The following is a 15,904-nucleotide window of genomic DNA, read 5'->3' as shown; positions in this document are numbered from 1 at the left end:
ACCAAGTGGACAAGGGTTTGAGTGAGAGGTGTAACTGGTGTCTCCAAGTGGACAAGGGTTTGAGTGAGAGGTCTAACTGGTGTCTCCAAGTGGACAAGGGTTTGAGTGAGAGGTCTAACTGGTGTCTCCAAGTGGACAAGGGTTTGAGTGAGAGGACTAACTGGTGTCTCCAAGTGGACAAGGGTTTGAGTGAGAGGTCTAACTGGTGTCTCCAAGTGGACAAGGGTTTGAGTGAGAGGTCTAACTGGTGTCTCCAAGTGGACAAGGGTTTGAGTGAGAGGTCTGACTGGCGTCTCCAAGTGGACAAGGGTTTGAGTGAGAGGTCTAACTGGTGTCTCCAAGTGGACAAGGGTTTGAGTGAGAGGTCTAACTGGTGTCTCCAAGTGGACAAGGGTTTGAGTGAGAGGTCTAACTGGTGACTCCAAGTGGACAAGGGTTTGAGTGGAGAGGTCTAACTGGTGTCTCCAAGTGGACAAGGGTTTGAGTGAGAGGTCTAACTGGTGTCTCCAAGTGGACAAGGGTTTGAGTGAGAGGTCTAACTGGTGTCTCCAAGTGGACAAGGGTTTGAGTGGAGAGGTCTAACTGGTGTCTCCAAGTGGACAAGGGTTTGAGTGAGAGGTCTAACTGGTGTCTCCAAGTGGACAAGGGTTTGAGTGAGAGGTCTAACTGGTGTCTCCAAGTGGACAAGGGTTTGAGTGAGAGGTCTAACTGGTGTCTCCAAGTGGACAAGGGTTTGAGTGAGAGGTCTAACTGGTGTCTCCAAGTGGACAAGGGTTTGAGTGAGAGGTCTAACTGGTGTCTCCAAGTGGACAAGGGTTTGAGTGAGATGTCTAACTGGTGTCACCAAGTGGACAAGGGTTTGAGTGAGAGGTGTAACTGGTGTCTCCAAGTGGACAAGGGTTTGAGTGAGAGGTCTAACTGGTGTCTCCAAGTGGACAAGGGTTTGAGTGAGAGGTCTAACTGGTGTCTCCAAGTGGACAAGGGTTTGAGTGAGAGGACTAACTGGTGTCTCCAAGTGGACAAGGGTTTGAGTGAGAGGTCTAACTGGTGTCTCCAAGTGGACAAGGGTTTGAGTGAGAGGTCTAACTGGTGTCTCCAAGTGGACAAGGGTTTGAGTGAGAGGTCTGACTGGCGTCTCCAAGTGGACAAGGGTTTGAGTGAGAGGTCTAACTGGTGTCTCCAAGTAGACAAGGGTTTGAGTGAGAGGTCTAACTGGTGTCTCCAAGTGGACAAGGGTTTGAGTGAGAGGTCTAACTGGTGTCTCCAAGTGGACAAGGGTTTGAGTGAGAGGTCTAACTGGTGACTCCAAGTGGACAAGGGTTTGAGTGGAGAGGTCTAACTGGTGTCTCCAAGTGGACAAGGGTTTGAGTGAGAGGTCTAACTGGTGTCTCCAAGTGGACAAGGGTTTGAGTGAGAGGTCTAACTGGTGTCTCCAAGTGGACAAGGGTTTGAGTGGAGAGGTCTTACTGGTGTCTCCAAGTGGACAAGGGTTTGAGTGAGAGGTCTAACTGGTGTCTCCAAGTGGACAAGGGTTTGAGTGAGAGGTCTAACTGGTTTCTCCAAGTGGACAAGGGTTTGAGTGAGAGGTCTAACTGGTGTCTCCAAGTGGACAAGGGTTTGAGTGAGAGGTCTAACTGGTGTCTCCAAGTGGACAAGGGTTTGAGTGAGAGGTCTAACTGGTGTCTCCAAGTGGACAAGGGTTTGAGTGAGAGGTCTAACTGGTGTCTCCAAGTGGACAAGGGTTTGAGTGAGAGGTCTAACTGGTGTCTCCAAGTGGACAAGGGTTTGAGTGAGAGGTCTAACTGGTGTCTCCAAGTGGACAAGGGTTTGAGTGAGAGGTCTAACTGGTGTCTCCAAGTGGACAAGGGTTTGCGTGAGAGGTCTAACTGGTGTCTCCAAGTGGACAAGGGCTTGAGTGAGAGGTCTAACTGGTGTCTCCAAGTGGACAAGGGTTTGAGTGAGAGGTCTAACTGGTGTCTCCAAGTGGACAAGGGTTTGAGTGAGAGGTCTAACTGGTGTCTCCAAGTGGACAAGGGTTTGAGTGAGAGGTCTAACTGGTGTCTCCATGTGGACAAGGGTTTGAGTGAGAGGTCTAACTGGTGTCTCCAAGTGGACAAGGGTTTGAGTGAGAGGTCTAACTGGTGTCTCCAAGTGGACAAGGGTTTGAGTGAGAGGTCTAACTGGTGTTTCCAAGTGGACAAGGGTTTGAGTGAGAGGTCTAACTGGTGTCTCCAAGTGGACAAGGGTTTGAGTGAGAGGTCTAACTGGTGTCTCCAAGTGGACAAGGGTTTGAGTGAGAGGTCTAACTGGTGTCTCCAAGTGGACAAGGGTTTGAGTGAGAGGTCTAACTGGTGTTTCCAAGTGGACAAGGGTTTGAGTGAGAGGTCTAACTGGTGTCTCCAAGTGGACAAGGGTTTGAGTGAGAGGTCTAACTGGTGTCTCCAAGTGGACAAGGGTTTGAGTGAGAGGTCTAACTGGTGTCTCCAAGTGGACAAGGGTTTGAGTGAGAGGTCTAACTGGTGTCTCCAAGTGGACAAGGGTTTGAGTGAGAGGTCTAACTGGTGTCTCCAAGTGGACAAGGGTTTGAGTGAGAGGTCTAACTGGTGTCTCCAAGTGGACAAGGGTTTGAGTGAGAGGTCTAACTGGTGTCTCCAAGTGGACAAGGGTTTGAGTGAGAGGTCTAACTGGTGTCTCCAAGTGGACAAGGGTTTGAGTGAGAGGTCTAACTGGTGTCTCCATGTGGACAAGGGTTTGAGTGAGAGGTCTAACTGGTGTCTCCAAGTGGACAAGGGTTTGAGTGAGAGGTCTAACTGGTGTCTCCAAGTGGACAAGGGTTTGAGTGAGAGGTCTAACTGGTGTCTCCATGTGGACAAGGGTTTGAGTGAGAGGTCTAACTGGTGTCTCCAAGTGGACAAGGGTTTGAGTGAGAGGTCTAACTGGTGTCTCCAAGTGGACAAGGGTTTGAGTGAGAGGTCTAACTGGTGTTTCCAAGTGGACAAGGGTTTGAGTGAGAGGTCTAACTGGTGTCTCCAAGTGGACAAGGGTTTGAGTGAGAGGTCTAACTGGTGTCTCCAAGTGGACAAGGGTTTGAGTGAGAGGTCTAACTGGTGTTCCAAGTGGACAAGGGTTTGAGTGAGAGTTCAACTAGTGTTCTCAAGGGACAAGGGTTTGTTAGAACGAATTCGGTGTCTCCAAGTGGACAAGGGTTTGAGTTAGAGGTCTAACTGGTGTCTCCAAGTGGACAAGGGTTTGAGTGAGAGGTCTAACTGGTGTCTCCAAGTGGACAAGGGTTTGAGTGAGAGGTCTAACTGGTGTCTCCAAGTGGACAAGGGTTTGAGTGAGAGGTCTAACTGGTGTCTCCAAGTGGACAAGGGTTTGAGTGAGAGGTCTAACTGGTGTCTCCAAGTGGACAAGGGTTTGAGTGAGAGGTCTAGCTGGTGTCTCCAAGTGGACAAGGGTTTGAGTGAGAGGTCACAACTGGTGTCTCCATGTGGACAAGGGTTTGAGTGAGAGGTCTAACTGGTGTCAAGTGGACAAGGGTTTGAGTGAGAGTCTAACTGGTGTCTCCAAGTGGACAAGGGTTTGAGTGAGAGGTCTAACTGGTGTTTCCAGTGGACAAGGGTTTGAGTGAGAGGTCAACTGGTGTCTCCAAGTGGACAAGGGTTTGAGTGAGAGGTCTAACTGGTGTCTCCAAGTGGACAAGGGTTTGAGTGAGAGGTCTAACTGGTGTCTCCAAGTGGACAAGGGTTTGAGTGAGAGGTCTAACTGGTGTCTCCAAGTGGACAAGGGTTTGAGTGAGAGGTCTAACTGGTGTCTCCAAGTGGACAAGGGTTTGAGTGAGAGGTCTAACTGGTGTCTCCAAGTTGACAAGGGTTTGAGTGAGAGGTCTAACTGGTGTCTCCAAGTGGACAAGGGTTTGAGTGAGAGGTCTAACTGGTGTCTCCAAGTGGACAAGGGTTTGAGTGAGAGGTCTAACTGGTGTCTCCAAGTGGACAAGGGTTTGAGTGAGAGGTCTAACTGGTGTCTCCAAGTGGACAAGGGTTTGAGTGAGAGGTCTAACTGGTGTCTCCAAGTGGACAAGGGTTTGTGTGAGAGGTCTAACTGGTGTCTCCAAGTGGACAAGGGTTTGAGTGAGAGGTCTAACTGGTGTCTCCAAGTGGACAAGGGTTTGAGTGAGAGGTCTAACTGGTGTTTCCAAGTGGACAAGGGTTTGAGTGAGAGGTCTAACTGGTGTCTCCAAGTGGACAAGGGTTTGAGTGAGAGGTCTAACTGGTGTCTCCAAGTGGACAAGGGTTTGAGTGAGAGGTCTAACTGGTGTCTCCAAGTGGACAAGGGTTTGAGTGAGAGGTCTAACTGGTGTTTCCAAGTGGACAAGGGTTTGAGTGAGAGGTCTAACTGGTGTCTCCAAGTGGACAAGGGTTTGAGTGAGAGGTCTAACTGGTGTCTCCAAGTGGACAAGGGTTTGAGTGAGAGGTCTAACTGGTGTCTCCAAGTGGACAAGGGTTTGAGTGAGAGGTCTAACTGGTGTCTCCAAGGGGACAAGGGTTTGAGTGAGAGGTCTAACTGGTGTCTCCAAGTGGACAAGGGTTTGAGTGAGAGGTCTAACTGGTGTCTCCAAGTGGACAAGGGTTTGAGTGAGAGGTCTAACTGGTGTCTCCAAGTGGACAAGGGTTTGAGTGAGAGGTCTAACTGGTGTCTCCAAGTGGACAAGGGTTTGAGTGAGAGGTCTAACTGGTGTCTCCAAGTGGACAAGGGTTTGAGTGAGAGGTCTAACTGGTGTCTCCAAGTGGACAAGGGTTTGAGTGAGAGGTCTAACTGGTGTCTCCAAGTGGACAAGGGTTTGAGTGAGAGGTCTAACTGGTGTCTCCAAGTGGACAAGGGTTTGAGTGAGAGGTCTAACTGGTGTCTCCAAGTGGACAAGGGTTTGAGTGAGAGGTCTAACTGGTGTCTCCAAGTGGACAAGGGTTTGAGTGAGAGGTCTAACTGGTGTCTCCAAGTGGACAAGGGTTTGAGTGAGAGGTCTAACTGGTGTCTCCAAGTGGACAAGGGTTTGAGTGAGAGGTCTAACTGGTGTCTCCAAGTGGACAAGGGTTTGAGTGAGAGGTCTAACTGGTGTCTCCAAGTTGACAAGGGTTTGAGTGAGAGGTCTAACTGGTGTCTCCAAGTGGACAAGGGTTTGAGTGAGAGGTCTAACTGGTGTCTCCAAGTGGACAAGGGTTTGAGTGAGAGGTCTAACTGGTGTCTCCAAGTGGACAAGGGTTTGAGTGAGAGGTCTAACTGGTGTCTCCAAGTGGACAAGGGTTTGAGTGAGAGGTCTAACTGGTGTCTCCAAGTGGACAAGGGTTTGTGTGAGAGGTCTAACTGGTGTCTCCAAGTGGACAAGGGTTTGAGTGAGAGGTCTAACTGGTGTCTCCAAGTGGACAAGGGTTTGAGTGAGAGGTCTAACTGGTGTTTCCAAGTGGACAAGGGTTTGAGTGAGAGGTCTAACTGGTGTCTCCAAGTGGACAAGGGTTTGAGTGAGAGGTCTAACTGGTGTCTCCAAGTGGACAAGGGTTTGAGTGAGAGGTCTAACTGGTGTCTCCAAGTGGACAAGGGTTTGAGTGAGAGGTCTAACTGGTGTTTCCAAGTGGACAAGGGTTTGAGTGAGAGGTCTAACTGGTGTCTCCAAGTGGACAAGGGTTTGAGTGAGAGGTCTAACTGGTGTCTCCAAGTGGACAAGGGTTTGAGTGAGAGGTCTAACTGGTGTCTCCAAGTGGACAAGGGTTTGAGTGAGAGGTCTAACTGGTGTCTCCAAGGGGACAAGGGTTTGAGTGAGAGGTCTAACTGGTGTCTCCAAGTGGACAAGGGTTTGAGTGAGAGGTCTAACTGGTGTCTCCAAGTGGACAAGGGTTTGAGTGAGAGGTCTAACTGGTGTCTCCAAGTGGACAAGGGTTTGAGTGAGAGGTCTAACTGGTGTCTCCAAGTGGACAAGGGTTTGAGTGAGAGGTCTAACTGGTGTCTCCAAGTGGACAAGGGTTTGAGTGAGAGGTCTAACTGGTGTCTCCATGTGGACAAGGGTTTGAGTGAGAGGTCTAACTGGTGTCTCCAAGTGGACAAGGGTTTGAGTGAGAGGTGTAACTGGTGTCTCCAAGTGGACAAGGGTTTGAGTGAGAGGTCTAACTGGTGTTTCCAAGTGGACAAGGGTTTGAGTGAGAGGTCTAACTGGTGTCTCCAAGTGGACAAGGGTTTGAGTGAGAGGTCTAACTGGTGTCTCCAAGTGGACAAGGGTTTGAGTGAGAGGTCTAACTGGTGTCTCCAAGTGGACAAGGGTTTGAGTGAGAGGTGTAACTGGTGTCTCCAAGAGTGGACAAGGGTTTTGAGTGAGAGGTCTAACTGGTGTTTCCAAGTGGACAAGGGTTTGAGTGAGAGGTCTAACTGGTGTCCCAAGTGGACAAGGGTTTGAGTGAGAGGTCTAACTGGTGTTTCCAAGTGGACAAGGGTTTGAGTGAGAGGTCTAACTGGTGTCTCCAAGTGGACAAGGGTTTGAGTGAGAGGTCTAACTGGTGTCTCCAAGTGGACCAGGGTTTGAGTGAGAGGTCTAACTGGTGTCTCCAAGTGGACAAGGGTTTGAGTGAGAGGTCTAACTGGTGTCTCCAATTGGACAAAGGGTTTGAGTGAGAGGTCTAACTGGTGTCTCCAAGTGGACAAGGGTTTGAGTGAGAGGTCTAACTGGTGTCTCCAAGTGGACAAGGGTTTGAGTGAGAGGTCTAACTGGTGTCTCCAAGTGGACAAGGGTTTGAGTGAGAGGTCTAACTGGTGTCTCCATGTGGACAAGGGTTTGAGTGAGAGGTCTAACTGGTGTCTCCAAGTGGACAAGGGTTTGAGTGAGAGGTCTAACTGGTGTCTCCAAGTGGACAAGGGTTTGAGTGAGAGGTCTAACTGGTGTCTCCATGTGGACAAGGGTTTGAGTGAGAGGTCTAACTGGTGTCTCCAAGTGGACAAGGGTTTGAGTGAGAGGTCTAACTGGTGTCTCCAAGTGGACAAGGGTTTGAGTGAGAGGTCTAACTGGTGTTTCCAAGTGGACAAGGGTTTGAGTGAGAGGTCTAACTGGTGTCTCCAAGTGGACAAGGGTTTGAGTGAGAGGTCTAACTGGTGTCTCCAAGTGGACAAGGGTTTGAGTGAGAGGTCTAACTGGTGTCTCCAAGTGGCCAAGGGTTTGAGTGAGAGGTCTAACTGGTGTCTCCGTGTGGACAAGGGTTTGAGTGAGAGGTCTAACTGGTGTCTCCAAGTGGACAAGGGTTTGAGTTAGAGGTCTAACTGGTGTCTCCAAGTGGACAAGGGTTTGAGTGAGAGGTCTAACTCGTGTCTCCAAGTGGACAAGGGTTTGAGTGAGAGGTCTAACTGGTGTCTCCAAGTGGACAAGGGTTTGAGTGAGAGGTCTAACTGGTGTCTCCAAGTGGACAAGGGTTTGAGTGAAGAGGTCTAACTGGTGTCTCCAAGTGGACAAGGGTTTGAGTGAGAGGTCTAACTGGTGTCTCCAAGTGGACAAGGGTTTGAGTGAGAGGTCTAACTGGTGTCTCCAAGTGGACAAGGGTTTGAGTGAGAGGTCTAACTGGTGTCTCCAAGTGGACAAGGGTTTGAGTGAGAGGTCTAACTGGTGTCTCCAAGTGGACAAGGGTTTGAGTGAGAGGTCTAACTGGTGTCTCCAAGTGGACAAGGGTTTGAGTGAGAGGTCTAACTGGTGTCTCCAAGTGGACAAGGGTTTGAGTGAGAGGTCTAACTGGTGTCTCCAAGTGGACAAGGGTTTGAGTGAGAGGTCTAACTGGTGTCTCCAAGTGGACAAGGGTTTGAGTGAGAGGTCTAACTGGTGTCTCCAAGTGGACAAGGGTTTGAGTGAGAGGTCTAACTGGTGTCTCCAAGTGGACAAGGGTTTGAGTGAGAGGTCTAACTGGTGTCTCCAAGTGGACAAGGGTTTGAGTGAGAGGTCTAACTGGTGTCTCCAAGTGGACAAGGGTTTGAGTGAGAGGTCTAACTGGTGTCTCCAAGTGGACAAGGGTTTGAGTGAGAGGTCTAACTGGTGTCTCCAAGTGGACAAGGGTTTGTGTGAGAGGTCTAACTGGTGTCTCCAAGTGGACAAGGGTTTGAGTGAGAGGTCTAACTGGTGTCTCCAAGTGGACAAGGGTTTGAGTGAGAGGTCTAACTGGTGTTTCCAAGTGGACAAGGGTTTGAGTGAGAGGTCTAACTGGTGTCTCCAAGTGGACAAGGGTTTGAGTGAGAGGTCTAACTGGTGTCTCCAAGTGGACAAGGGTTTGAGTGAGAGGTCTAACTGGTGTCTCCAAGTGGACAAGGGTTTGAGTGAGAGGTCTAACTGGTGTTTCCAAGTGGACAAGGGTTTGAGTGAGAGGTCTAACTGGTGTCTCCAAGTGGACAAGGGTTTGAGTGAGAGGTCTAACTGGTGTCTCCAAGTGGACAAGGGTTTGAGTGAGAGGTCTAACTGGTGTCTCCAAGTGGACAAGGGTTTGATTGAGAGGTCTAACTGGTGTCTCCAAGGGGACAAGGGTTTGAGTGAGAGGTCTAACTGGTGTCTCCAAGTGGACAAGGGTTTGAGTGAGAGGTCTAACTGGTGTCTCCAAGTGGACAAGGGTTTGAGTGAGAGGTCTAACTGGTGTCTCCAAGTGGACAAGGGTTTGAGTGAGAGGTCTAACTGGTGTCTCCAAGTGGACAAGGGTTTGAGTGAGAGGTCTAACTGGTGTCTCCAAGGGGACAAGGGTTTGAGTGAGAGGTCTAACTGGTGTTCCAAGTGGACAAGGGTTTGAGTGAGAGGTCTAACTGGTGTCTCCAAGTGGACAAGGGCTTGAGTGAGAGGTCTAACTGGTGTCTCCAAGTGGACAAGGGTTTGAGTGAGAGGTCTAACTGGTGTTTCCAAGTGGACAAGGGTTTGAGTGAGAGGTCTAACTGGTGTCTCCAAGTGGACAAGGTTTGAGTGAGAGGGTCTAACTGGTGTCTCCAAGTGGACAGGAGGTTTGAGTGAGAGGTCTAACTGGTGTCTCCAAGTGGACAAGGGTTTGAGTGAGAGGTCTAACTGGTGTCTCCCAAGTGGACAAGGGTTTGAGTGAGAGTCCTAACTGGTGTCTCCAAGTGGACAAGGGTTTGAGTGAGAGGTCTAACTGGTGTCTCCAAGTGGACAAGGGTTTGAGTGAGAGGTCTAACTGGTGTCTCCAAAGTGGACAAGGAGTTTGAGTGAGAGGTCTAACTGGTGTCTCCAAGTGGACAAGGGTTTGAGTGAGAGGTGTAACTGGTGTCTCCAAGTGGACAAGGGTTTGAGTGAGAGGTCTAACTGGTGTTTCCAAGTGGACAAGGGTTTGAGTGAGAGGTCTAACTGGTGTCTCCAAGTGGACAAGGGTTAGAGTGAGGTCTAACTGGTGTCTCCAAGTGGACAAGGGTTTGAGTGAGAGGTCTAACTGGTGTCTCCAAGTGGACAGGGTTTGAGTGAGAGGTCCCCAACTGGTGTCTCCATGTGGACAAGGGTTTGAGTGAGAGGTCTAACTGGTGTCTCCAAGTGGACAAGGGTTTGAGTGAGATACTGGTGTCTCCAAGTGGACAAGGGTTTGAGTGAGAGGTCTAACTGGTGTTTCCAAGTGGACAAGGGTTTGAGTGAGAGGTCCAACTGGTGTTTCCAAGTGGACAAGGGTTTGAGTGAGAGGTGTAACTGGTGTCTCCAAGTGGACAAGGGTTTGAGTGAGAGGTCTAACTGGTGTTTCCAAGTGGACAAGGGTTTGAGTGAGAGGTCTAACTGGTGTCTCCAAGTGGACAAGGGTTTGAGTGAGAGGTCTAACTGGTGTCTCCAAGTGGACAAGGGTTTGAGTGAGAGGTCTAACTGGTGTCTCCAAGTGGACAAGGGTTTGAGTGAGAGGTGTAACTGGTGTCTCCAAGTGGACAAGGGTTTGAGTGAGAGGTCTAACTGGTGTTTCCAAGTGGACAAGGGTTTGAGTGAGAGGTCTAACTGGTGTCTCCAAGTGGACAAGGGTTTGAGTGAGAGGTCTAACTGGTGTTTCCAAGTGGACAAGGGTTTGAGTGAGAGGTCTAACTGGTGTCTCCAAGTGGACAAGGGTTTGAGTGAGAGGTCTAACTGGTGTCTCCAAGTGGACAAGGGTTTGAGTGAGAGGTCTAACTGGTATCTCCAAGTGGACAAGGGTTTGAGTGAGAGGTCTAACTGGTGTCTCCAAGTGGACAAGGGTTTGAGTGAGAGGTCTAACTGGTGTCTCCAAGTGGACAAGGGTTTGAGTGAGAGGTCTAACTGGTGTCTCCAAGTGGACAAGGGTTTGAGTGAGAGGTCTAACTGGTGTCTCCAAGTGGACAAGGGTTTGAGTGAGAGGTCTAACTGGTGTCTCCAAGTGGACAAGGGTTTGAGTGAGAGGTCTAACTGGTGTCTCCAAGTGGACAAGGGTTTGAGTGAGAGGTCTAACTGGTGTCTCCAAGTGGACAAGGGTTTGAGTGAGAGGTCTAACTGGTGTCTCCATGTGGACAAGGGTTTGAGTGAGAGGTCTAACTGGTGTCTCCAAGTGGACAAGGGTTTGAGTGAGAGGTCTAACTGGTGTTTCCAAGTGGACAAGGGTTTGAGTGAGAGGTCTAACTGGTGTCTCCAAGTGGACAAGGGTTTGAGTGAGAGGTCTAACTGGTGTTTCCAAGTGGACAAGGGTTTGAGTGAGAGGTCTAACTGGTGTTTCCAAGTGGACAAGGGTTTGAGTGAGAGGTCTAACTGGTGTCTCCAAGTGGACACACACCTCTTCAGAGTGTACACAGTTCCTAAGTCATTTCAATGGACGTTTATGAGTCAGAGAAGAGTTGTCATCTATAAAGTGCTTTTGAGGTCTGCTAGCTGTGCCGTTGAGGAAGTAGAGCAAGCGAACTTGTAGTTGTTTTCTTTGGAACACAGCCCTGCATCATCGCCTTTACACAATTACTGTTGTTGTTTACGCAATCACAAAACGGTTCATTATATTTGGAATCTGGGTCAGGTGGGCATAATTTCAAAGCTTGTTCTATTGCCAACATGACTAGTTAAATTATAAAATACGATGTTACAGTGTTTGGCTTTCAGTGGGGCGATAGGTAGCCTAGTGGTTAGAGCGTTGGGCCAGTAACTGAAAGGTTGCTGGATCAAATCCCGAGCTGATCTGTTGTTCTACCCCTGAACAAGGCAGTTATTCCCTGTTCCTAGGCCGTCATTAAAAATCATTTGTTCCTAACTGACTTTGCCTAGTTAAATAAATGTTCAATAAAAATTCAGAGAAGCAGATGGTAATTTTGGTGGAATGGATTCAGATGTGTATACAATACAACAATACAACAAACAGGCTCATTCTGTTCAGGACAACCCAGGGTATAACGCCATGTCATCTGGTAACTGTACCTCTAACATAGTGATCATAACCGTTGACAACTGTAATGATATGGAAATGTGAGGTACACATTTTGAGGGTGGTTGGCTTTCTTGAATGACGGGCGAAGCTGTATTTATTCTAGTCCTCAATGGCTAATCTGCAAAAAATATATTGAGCCCTCGTAATTTACAACATTTCCTAATTTACAACAACAAGTTGGTTCCATAACATATAATAATGACTCCAAACAGTTCTTTATATAAATCTTTCACATTTACTGGACGTTTTAATATCGTTAACCAAATGTTGGCTCCCTCTTGTCAATGGGAATATTTCCAGGCTCTTTAGTATCACAGTACTTATGTAGATATCATTTCAGCTTCAGTGAAGGCAGTGAACATATAAACGTTTAAAAAACATTACCTAGAATGACATTCACTCTCCGGTGGCCAAAATTAACAAACTGAAAACCACGCCCCCCATTAGGCCACGGCTATATTCTGATCTCTTCTGATAGGCTGCCACGCTACATTGCACCCCTGCACTATTTAATGCGAATATCAATTTCATTCAATTAAAAAAAAATCACAGGCCAAGTGGCGCAGTGGTCTTAGGCACTGCATCGCAGTGCTAGGGTGACCGGGCTGTGCCACAACCGGCCGTGGCCAGGAGTCCCATAGGACAGAGCACAATTGGCCCAGTGTCGTCCGGGTTATTTGGCTCATCGTACTCTTGCGACTCCTTGTGGTGGGCCGGGTGCCTGCAGGCTGTCCTTGGAGCGTCAGTTGAACGGTGTTTCCTCTGATACATTGGTGCGGATGGATTTTGGGTTAAGCGGGCAGGTGTTAAGAATGTGGTTTGACGGGTCATGTTTCGGAGAAACATGACTCCACCTTGCCTCGAGCCCGTTGGGGAGTTGCAGCGATGAGACAAAATCGAAAAAAAAAGAAGAAAACTGATCTCTCAAATGTGTTATTTGATTTCAGACAAATAGCATAGAACAAGTTGAACGAACCAAAAACTAATTTTCTATTATGCCAATCAGAAAAAGCAATTCAGGCAACAACAGTGTCATCCCACTTTTTACAATGTAGGAGTTAGCATCAGGTCTGGAATCCTTCTTCAGATCAGAATGCTGCAGCCAGGAGTATAGCCTGCTGTTCCTCTGTCATCCCTCCCATCATCCCTCTGTTCCCCCCAGCCGGGGAGTATAGCCTGCTGTTCCTCTGTCATCCCTCCCATCATCCCTCTGTTCCCCCCAGCCGGGAGTATAGCCTGCTGATCCTCTGTCATCCTCCCCCCCAGCCGGGAGTATAGCCTGCTGTTCTCTGTCATCCCTCCCCATGTTCCCCCCAGCCGGGAGTATAACCTGCTGTTCCTCTGTCATCCCTCTGTTCCCCCCCCAGCCGGGAGCAAAGCCTGGGGACTGGCACAGAGACTCCACAAGTCTCGGCGTCTGGGCCAGTAGCTGTTCGTTTCCATGACAGCTTCCGCCCTTCAACTCTACTTCCGCCTCCCTCTCCACCTCCCCTTTCCCTCCTGTTCTCCAGGTTGTCAGCGGCCAGAGCGCGCCCGTCTCCTCCTTCCACAGCCTCTCGTGCTCCAGCTTCAGCTCCCTGGTAGCTCCTGGAGAACATGTGGAAGATGGAAGTAGCAGGAAAAGCCATGATGAGAATTCCACTCAGGATGCTGCTCAGCGCTACCACCTGACCCGGGATGTCCCGCTCCGGCACCATGTCTCCGTAGCCCACGGTGCGTCATGGAGATGATGGCCCACAATAGGAAGCTGGGATGCTGCTGAAGCTGTGCTGGGGCGCGGTGGCGCGTTGGGCGCCAGCTCGCTCTCGGCCAGGTGCACCATGGGAAGAGAAGAGGGCCATGCCGACAGTGATGAAGAGCAGGAGGCTGAACTCTTGGGTGCTGCGTTGCATGGTCAGGCCCAGGGTCTGGAGGCCCAGGGAGTGGCGCGCCAGCCGCATCACGTACAAGATACGCAATGCACGCATCAGACGCAGGACCAGACCCAGCTTGTCCAGGTACCCCCTACCTGGGGAACAGAGGTGAAAGTACACAATGCTGCTTAATATGGTAGGTTGTTAACATCCAGGTTGACACCTAGCTAGCTATAGCTAACCCCATTATAACACTGTTGTGCTACACTAACCTGTAAGCTATAGCTAACCCCATTATAACACTGTTGGCACTTGTGCTACACTAACCTAGCAAGCTATAGCTAACCCCATTATAGCACTGCTGTGCCACACTAGCCTAGTTAGCTATAGCTAACCCCATTATAGCACGCTGTTGTACCTACTAACCTGGCTAACCTAGCTATAGCTAGCCCTATTATAGCACTGATGAGCCACTAACCTAGCTAGCTATAGCTAACCCCATTATAACACTGCTGTGCTACACTAACTCTAGCTAGCTATAGCTAACCCCATTATAGCACTGATGTGCCACTAACCTATAACCCATTATAGCACTGTTGTGCCACACTAACCTAGCTATAGCCAACCCCATTATAACACTGTTGTGCTCTACACTAACCTAGCTAGCTATAGCTAACCCCATTATAACACTGTTGCCACATCAACCACAGCTATAGCTAACCCCATTATAACACTGATGTGCTAACCTAGCTAGCTAACCCCATTATAACACTGTTGTGCTACACTAACCTAGCTAGCTATAGCCAACCCCATTATAACACTGCTGTGCCACACTAGCCTAGCTAGCCATAGTTTTATAACACTGTTGTGCTACTACTAACCTAGCTAGCTATTCTAACCCCATTATAACACTGATGTGCTACACTAACCTAGCTAGCTATAGCTAACCCCATTATAACACTGTTGTCCTAGGTTTTGGCCTTCTAGGGAAGTTTTTCAGCCACCGTGCTTCTACACCTGCATTGCTTGCTATTTGGGTTTCGTTTTCAGGTTTTTCTGTAAGCAGCACTTTGAGATATCAGCTGATGTGCGAAAGGCTATATAAATTAATTTGATTTGATTTGATTTACACTAGCCCATGAAGGCTGTAATAACTCTATTCTAACACTGATGTGCCACACTAACCTAGCTAGCTATAGCTAACCCATTATAGCACTGATGTGCCACACTAACCTAGCTAGCTATAGCTAACCCCATTATAACACTGTTGTGCTACACTAACCTAGCTAACCCCATTATAACACTGTTGTGCTACACTAGCCTAGCCTAGCAAGTGTAGCATGTGATAATGAATTATGTTTGTTCCACCAAATTCAGTTTGGATCGGCATGGAGGAACCGCAGCGTGAACTCCAAGGAGAACCAGGCTACGCACACCGCCCACAACAAACATGTGACGGCATTCTGGGAACACTGCCCCGGAGACGGAGAGGGGGAGGGCAGAGTGGGGGGAGGTGAGGGGAGGATGGCAGAGAGGGGGGAGGGCAGAGAGGGAGGATGGCAGAGAGGGGGAGGGCAGAGGGGGAGGGCAGAGAGGGGGAGGGCAGGGGAGGAGGGCAGAGAGGGAAGGGGGAGAGAGAGAGAGAGAGAGAGGGGAGAGAGGGAGAGAGAAGAGAGAGAGAGAGAGAGAGAGAGAGAGAGAAGGCGAGAGAGAGATGAAAGAGGGGGAGAAGAAAGATAAATAAATAATCTAGATGAAGATGGGAGAGAGTGGTTGTGATGGGGAAAGACCTGGAGACTGAAACAACTACAGTTGCCTAGAAATGTATTCCCCAACAAAGCTTGGGTTAACTATTGATGGGGAGCAATCTTTTACAATCTAAACGGTTGAAAGAAGGACATTGCATATTTGAGTAGGTTCCTTGCACCCCAAGACTTGTATTAGCTCCCCAAGCTAACCCCTAGGCTTTTAGCTCAGCGGTTATGTTCCTCTCACCTTGCTCTCTTGGCGTAGATCTGGCTGTAGATTGCTGATACAGAGGCTGACGACTGTCACAGCTACCATGATCCCAGAGAAGCAGGCAAACATCTTCCCACCAAGCCAGAGTGGGGTTCTCTGCACCCTCTCGCAACCTGTGGAAGAGAGTTAGAAAAATCATACAAGATATTTTTTTTACCCTTTTTTTTTGTTGGAGATCTTGTTTCCAGATCCTGTTGTCTTAGAAATTCACACGAGGACATAACGTAAAGTTATGAATATAACTACTGTTCTCTGAAGGAAGGACACAGCTATTGGGATCATGCTCGCGAGATCAGTGCTTAGGGCATCGACTGATAGGTAACTGTGTTACGTCTTCTCAGTTTGTCTCCTCAACAAACAACAAGAGAAAGAAAGCCCTCTGTGTCCCTGGTCAGTCTTTGAGCATGTGACCACTGTTACTTGGGTGCTGAGTGAAGATGCTGATCTTGTGTCATTTCAGTTTTCACCAGTAATGGTTAAGGTTAGATTGAGGAGGCAAGCTGATCCAAGATCAGTGTTTAACCTGAGTCACCTGCTCATCAGCCTGCGGTAACCCGTCCGTCTCAGCCAACAGGGAAGCCTCTGTAACTTCATCCTCCGCTGTCTCCAGTCCTCCTCCTTACGCTCACG

General features: G+C 49.0%; 1 pseudogene; it reads right to left on the bottom strand.

Annotated features, from left to right (window-relative positions):
* Nucleotides 1–12,870: 12,870 nt before the first annotated feature.
* LOC135536180 (potassium voltage-gated channel subfamily G member 4-like) overlaps nt 12,871–15,904 on the bottom strand; it is a 7,167-nt pseudogene continuing 4,133 nt past the window's right edge.

Source organism: Oncorhynchus masou, unplaced genomic scaffold, assembly GCF_036934945.1.
Source record: "Oncorhynchus masou masou isolate Uvic2021 unplaced genomic scaffold, UVic_Omas_1.1 unplaced_scaffold_5663, whole genome shotgun sequence".
NCBI classification, from domain to species: domain Eukaryota; kingdom Metazoa; phylum Chordata; class Actinopteri; order Salmoniformes; family Salmonidae; genus Oncorhynchus; species Oncorhynchus masou.
The sequence above is the reverse complement of the archived record's forward strand: the minus strand, read 5'-3'. Positions and strand labels throughout refer to the sequence as shown.